The sequence below is a fragment of the Dryobates pubescens genome, unplaced genomic scaffold (genome assembly GCF_014839835.1).
Source record: "Dryobates pubescens isolate bDryPub1 unplaced genomic scaffold, bDryPub1.pri scaffold_128_arrow_ctg1, whole genome shotgun sequence".
NCBI lineage: Eukaryota > Metazoa > Chordata > Aves > Piciformes > Picidae > Dryobates > Dryobates pubescens.
The window spans coordinates 1-6,500 of NW_026530719.1; the positions used below are offsets into that span (position 1 = coordinate 1).

The following is a 6,500-nucleotide window of genomic DNA, read 5'->3' on the forward strand; positions in this document are numbered from 1 at the left end:
TGGCACCCAATGCCCCCAACTCTCTCCCAGTGCTCCCAGCTTGGCCCCCAGTACCCTCTGTACTTTCCCAGTTTGGCTCCCAGCCTGGATCCCATTGCTCCCAGCTCTTTCCCAGTTCCTGCCCACTATGGCTGCCAGTGCTCCCAGTTCCCTCCCAGTATGGCTGCGATGCTCCCAGTTCCCTCCCAGTATGGCTGCCATGCTCCCAGTTTCCTCCCAGTATGGCTGCCATGCTCCCAGTTCCCTCCCAGTATGGCTGCCAGCGCTCCCAGTTCCCTCCCAGTATGGCTGCCGTGCTCCCAGTTCCCTCCCAGTATGGCTGCCGTGCTCCCAGTTCCCTCCCAGTATGGCTGCCATGCTCCCAGTTCCCTCCCAGTATGGCTGCCATGCTCCCAGTTCCCTCCCAGTACGGCTGCCAGCGCTCCCAGTTCCCTCCCAGTACGGCTGCCAGCGCTCCCAGTTCCCTCCCAGTACGGCTGCCAGCGCTCCCAGTTCCCTCCCAGTACAGCTGCCAGCGCTCCCAGTTCCCTCCCAGTACGGCTGCCAGCGCTCCCAGTTCCCTCCCAGTATGGCTGCCATGCTCCCAGTTCCCTCCCAGTATGGCTGCCATGCTCCCAGCTCTTCAGACCCAGCTGCTCAGAGGTTTAGAGAGCTCTGAATGAGGATTTCAGAGGTTCCAAAGAGCTTTTCCTAACTCTGGAAGAGATTTTGCTTTTCAAGAGCCCATGAGGGTTTTTCAGGCCTGGTTGGAGAGTTTGGAGACTCCCAAAGCTCACTGAAACCTCTGCAGCTTGCTGCCAAAGGAGATCTGAGTGAATCCTGTGATGGTTTGGGGAACTCTGAGGAGGTTGGGAAAGACTTTTTCTGGGCCTTTGGCTGCTCTGGGGATGACTTTTGGGGCACTTGTGAAGGTTTTGAAGCCTCTTGGAAGCATCTTGAGCCTCAAACCTCCCTGCAGTGCCTCCAGAATGAGTTGTTGAGAGCTGTGCAGAGATCTGGATGAAGCTGAAGGTTTTGTGGCAAGTTGGGACAGGATTTGGGTGAATCTTGAGAAGGCTTTTGGAAGGGTTTTGAAGAGGAAAGGTCAGGTGCCGGGGGGGGCCCAGGTGCTGCAGTGGCAGTGAGCTGGGTGGGAAGCTGCCTGCACCCAGGCACTGCTTGGGCTGCTCAGGTGGCACAGAGAGAGGCACTGCAGATTCATTCTCCTCCTTCTTGTTCTTTGCTCCTCATCATCCTACTCCTCATTCTTGACCTCAACCTCCTCCTTCTCCTCCTTCTCAGCTTCCTTTCCCTCAAGGCTGCACTTGAGCTCCTCCAACTTCCTCTCCAGGGCATTCTCCTCCATGCTCTCATCCAGGGGCTGCTGTTGGGCCATGCTGGGGCTCTAGATCAGCCCTGGGCTTTGTTGGGGTCCTGGGGACTCTGAGAGGGCAGCAAGTGAGTGGAGCTGGAGCAATGGATGGAGAGATGGAGGGTGAAGGCTGCAGGGGGTGGGAGGGCTTAGTTCAGCAGCTGTGAGGCTCTGCCTGGCTCCTACCTCCAATGGTTCTGGCAGCAGCTGACCCCAGAAGCTCAAAGCCCCAAACCCTGCCTGGCTCAGGACAGTCCCCTGACCCCTCCTGACATGCAGCACAGCCCAAACAGGCACTCAGGGCTCCTAGCCACACAGCCCAGCCATCCCCCATGGCAGGAGTCACCTGAGGTCTCACTCCCTCTCTGTCCCCCTTGCTCTCCTCAGTTGCTGCCTGAGGTGGCTGCAGGGTCCCTCCCCAGCCCTCATCTGTAACCCCCCCTTGGCTTGGTGCTGTTCTTTCAGCCCTCCAGCTGATCCCAGCCTTTAGTCTTAGGCCCCTTCCATTCTTGTGCTGCTGCTTCCAGCCCAGTTCCTTAGATGCTTCCTCAGCCACAGCATTTCCCACTCCACCCTTCCAGCTGCAGTGGCAGTGGGGGTGGGGGACACAGGGCCATGGGACAGCCAAGGCAGCAGGGACATGGATGGGCTGGGAATGAGGAAAGGGCCTGGGAATGGCCAGGCAGGAATTAGGCCTTGTCCCCCCAAGAAGGGGAGAGGATGCAGGGCCCAGGTGGCAAATGTGTGTGCAGGGCATGGCAGAATCTGGCAGCATTTGAGGAGGTGAAAGGATTGAATTGTGCTGCAGCTCTGCATGTGTCAGCTGGGAGATGAACAGCAGCCCCTGGGCACTGTGCCCTCCCATCCAACCTCCTTTTCTCTTGGGGCTGTGGAGTGGCAGCTCCAGGAGAGATGCAAAGAGACAGCTGAGAGAAATGGTCAGGGAGAGAAGGAAGCCAAACCCTTTCCAGTGAGTGTCTTTGGGCTGCAGGTGTGTGAAGGGTGCTGGAGGTGTGAGGTTTGGGCAGGAGGCAGAGACTCCTCCAGCATCCCAGTGAGGGCTGAAGAGGTTTAGCAAGAAGCTGCCCAAGTCCCTTCCCCCTTTGCTGCATCTCCAGAGATCATGAAGCTGCCTTTGTGTGTGTCCTGAGGGCTGCTCTGATCTTCTCTTGGGGAGTGGGCAGCAGAGAGGTGTGTGCAGGGCAGAGCTGAGCACAGAGTGGGTGTGGTGGGGGCAGGGCCAGGGAAGAGAGGTGGCACTAGAGCAAGGTCTGCTGGCAAATGCAGCTGCAGGCAGCAGAGGCCTGGGCAGGCAGTGGGAGGAAGCTTTAGGAAAGGGCTGGGAGAGGCTGTGTGGAGGCAGCTGTGTTGTGGTGCTGGCCTGCAGCTGTGTGCTGGGAGCTGTGTGCTGGGCAAGGAGCTGAGTCTGCACTTGTTGAGGCCTCCCACCTTGATCAGCCCTGGCTGTGTGCTGTGGCTGTGCTGCTGGGCTTGGGAGCTGCCCCCAGCAAGGCTGAGCTGTGCTGCCTGGTTGTGGGCAGTGCTGAGCCATCCCTTGCAGGTCAGTATTCTCTGAGCCCTTTGCTTCTCTGTGGCAGGAGTTGTGTCCCTCTCTCTCCATCATCCCTGCCCCTGTGAGTTGGGGAAGAGAAGAGTTTGCAGATCTGCCCCTTGGAGCAGCCCAGCAGGTAAGGAACCCAGAGTGGGGCAACAGCAGGACCCCAGTCCCCAGAATCCCAGAGTCCCAGGGCACCTCCCAGCCTCCTCCACCTCCTCCTACCCACCACATTTCACCCCTCCAGGGGCTCTCAGGCATGTCAGGTGTTGGAGTCTGGAAACTCCCTGGGTTTGTGAGGGTCAGGTGTGTGTCAGGAGGTGGTGTTTGGGGTTGGGATGTGGAGGGTGGTGGGAGAAGGTTAAAGGTGGTTTGGTCTTCATTGGTCAGTGCTGCTGCCTCCATTGCCTGAGCCAGGAGAGATCAAAGGACAGGGCCTGGGCCAGGAGCCACCCTGCCAATGCCCCCAGGCTCGAGGAGAGTGGGACAAGACCAATTGTAAGCCCCAGGGAAACCTCAGGGCACTGATCAGAGGAACCTGGAGTCTCAGTACAGGTATTAGAGGTCTGAGCCCACACTGTGGCAGAAAGTGAAGGTTTGAGTTTCCCTCTGCATTCTCTCCTCTGCTAGGTGTTGGTAGTCAGGGACTGTCATGTCCCAGGCAGGATCTGAGGTTTTCTGATCCTGGGCTCAGGTGCTTCCATGTTCCAAATCTCACTGCTGTGACCCCTTCCTGCTACAGTATGGCCTCACAGAAGGACCCAGACAAAAGCTGGGAGGAGAAGCAGCACCCAGAGATCAAGTTGGAGCAGCCAAAGCTCAGTTTGAAAGGAGAGGAGAAGGAGGAGAAAGAGGACAAGATGGAGGATGGTGATGCTGAGGAGAATGACGACTATGATGATGATGAGTATGAAGAGGAGAATAACCATGAGGATGAAGGTGATCAGGATGAGGGGGAAAAGGAATTTACAGAGGAGGATGAAGCCAGAGCAGGTCCATCTGTGCCACCCAAGCAGCTGAATCAGTGCCCTGAGTGTGGGCAGAACTTCCCACCTGGCTCAGAGCAGGTGAAGCACCACTGCCCCCAGCCTGGCCCCCGGCCCTTCATCTGTGGTGACTGTGGTCAGAGCTTCAGACAGAGCGCCACTCTCATCCAGCATTGCCGCACCCACAGCAGTGATAGGCCATACAGCTGCGCTGAGTGTGGCAAGACCTTCACTCACAAATCTGCCCTCACCCAGCACCGCAGTGTGCACAGCACTAAGTCCTTCACTTGCAGGGACTGCGGCAAGTGCTTCAAACACAGCTCCAGTCTCACCATCCACCGCCGCATCCACACTGGAGAGCATCTGTTCCCCTGTGCTGAGTGCGGCAAGAGCTTCACCACGAGCACTCTATATATCCGGCACCAACTCATCCACAGCGGTGAGAAGCCCTACAGCTGTGCCGACTGCGGCAAGAGCTTCACCGAGAGCGGTAACCTCAGCCTGCACCGTCGTGTGCACACTGGCAAGTCATTCAGCTGTGCTGAGTGCGGCAAGGCCTTCAGACATAGGAGCATGCTCATTCACCACCGTCGCACCCACACCGGTGAGAAGCATTTCACCTGTGCTGACTGTGGGAGGAGCTTCAGAGACAGGCGCCAGCTCATTGTTCACCGCCGCACCCACACCGGTGAGAGACCGTTCACCTGTGCTGACTGTGGAACGAGCTTCAGTCAAAGGGGCCATCTCATTGGTCACCACCGCACTCACACCGGTGAGAAACCGTTCATCTGTGCTGACTGTGGCAAGAGCTTCAGCCGCAGGGAACAACTGATTGTTCACCACCGCACCCACACCGGTGAGAAACCTTTCACCTGTGCTGACTGTGGCAAGAGCTTCAGAGACAGGGGCTCTCTCATTGTTCACTGGCACACCCACAGCGATGAGAGACCGTTCACCTGTGCTGACTGTGGCAAGAGGTTCAGTCAAAGGGGCCATGTCATTGGTCACCGCCGCACCCACACTGGTGAGAAGCCGTTCACTTGTGCTGACTGTGGGAAGAGCTTCAGCCGCAGATCATCTCATTTCTCACCGCCGCACCCACACTGGTGAGAAGCCGTACACCTGTGCTGACTGTGGCAAGAGCTTCAGCCACAGGCACAATCTCATTTCCCACGGCCACACCCACACCGGTGAGAAGCCCTTCGCTTGTGCTGATTGCGGTAAAAGCTTCACCCAGAAGGGATCCCTCAACAAGCACCGCTGCACCCACAGCAGAGAGTAGCCTGCACTGTAGGGGGGGCAGAAATCCACCTAGAATCTGTTGGGTAACCCTGACCCCTCTGAGAGAGCATTTCCAGCACCAAAATCATCCCTTTTTCCTTTGCAGTTCTCAGGGACTGGGGACACCAGCAGCAGCAAACACCTCCTGCCCTTCTGAACACCAATTATTGCTAATGAGAACAATTACAGTGCTGAGTCGGCACAGCTGGCGCTCCCAGTGGCGCTGGGCAGGGCTTTGCCAGGGTCTGTCTGGCTCTTCCCCAATGCTTTGTGTCTCCCTGGGGTAAAAACCTCCCTGTACATTGACCAATTGTGTCAATAAAACCTAAAAGTTACCCAAATCCTGTCTGTTTGTTTTTATTTCAGATATCCCTGCCTTAATGCCCAAATTTTAAGGGGATTTGCTCCCAAGGGATGGGGTGGAGCTGTGTGCCCAGTTCAGGGAGGGGAAAATGAGGTTCTCAAAGGAGTCTTGAGGGGCATCTCAGAGGCATTCTTCAGGGGCTTTCAGGTGATCTTAGGTGTTTGGGATTTGAATGGTCCTAGGACCGCCTTTTGGGATCTTTGGAGGGTGTAGGGGGAAGCTCATGGAGATCTTTGGAAAAACCCAGAAAGCTTCTGTTGGCTTTGTACTCTGGGGCTGGAACAGGTTGAAGAGCTGAGAAGAGGTTAAGCTGCCTGTTCCCCCCAAAACAGAAGGGAGGGAAACATAACACACAGAGGAACCAAAAAACCCTCTGCAGCAGCAGCCAGGAGTTCAACCCCTGCAGCTCTCCCCCTCATCAAAGAGCCAGCACCTGAGAGCCAGAATAGCAGCAACCAGAACAGGAAGCCTCTGATGTTGCCATCTGAACTTCAAGCCCTGTAGTACTTTGCTCCAGCCAGCACTGTCCCTGTGAAGGTGGCATGAGGCAGGGTGGTGTGGAGTAATGGCAGCAAATTTTCAGCTTAACCTTTGATATTCCCAAGCCCTCATTCTGTGCCATCTGCACCATGCCCAGCAGCAATCAGCAGCACACCTCAGGCACTGTCCATTCTCACTTCACAGGAAGTGGCTTTGGAGTACCCAGAGGGCGGCTCACTGCAGGTGCTCTGCAGCTGCACTCTGTTCCAGCACAGTCTGGATCAGTCCATGCCCAGTCCAAATGCTACAAATGAGGGACGAGTTTCCTGAGCAAATCAGATCATCAGAATACAAAAGTACAGTGACCTCAGCCTGTGTGCAGAAAAGGCACAGTGGAAAGCAGCAGCAAGCAAGGCAAAAGCCCAAAGCAGGGAGCTGTTCCCCTATCCCTCCCTGTCCCACTGCCATCCCCGTGGAGCAGCC

The 6,500-nt window shown here is 56.6% G+C and overlaps 1 pseudogene; it reads left to right on the forward strand.

The window, feature by feature from the left end:
• Positions 1 to 3,994: 3,994 nt before the first annotated feature.
• LOC104301061 (oocyte zinc finger protein XlCOF6-like) lies at positions 3,995 to 5,174 on the forward strand (annotated as a pseudogene).
• The last annotated feature ends 1,326 nt before the right edge of the window (positions 5,175 to 6,500 follow it).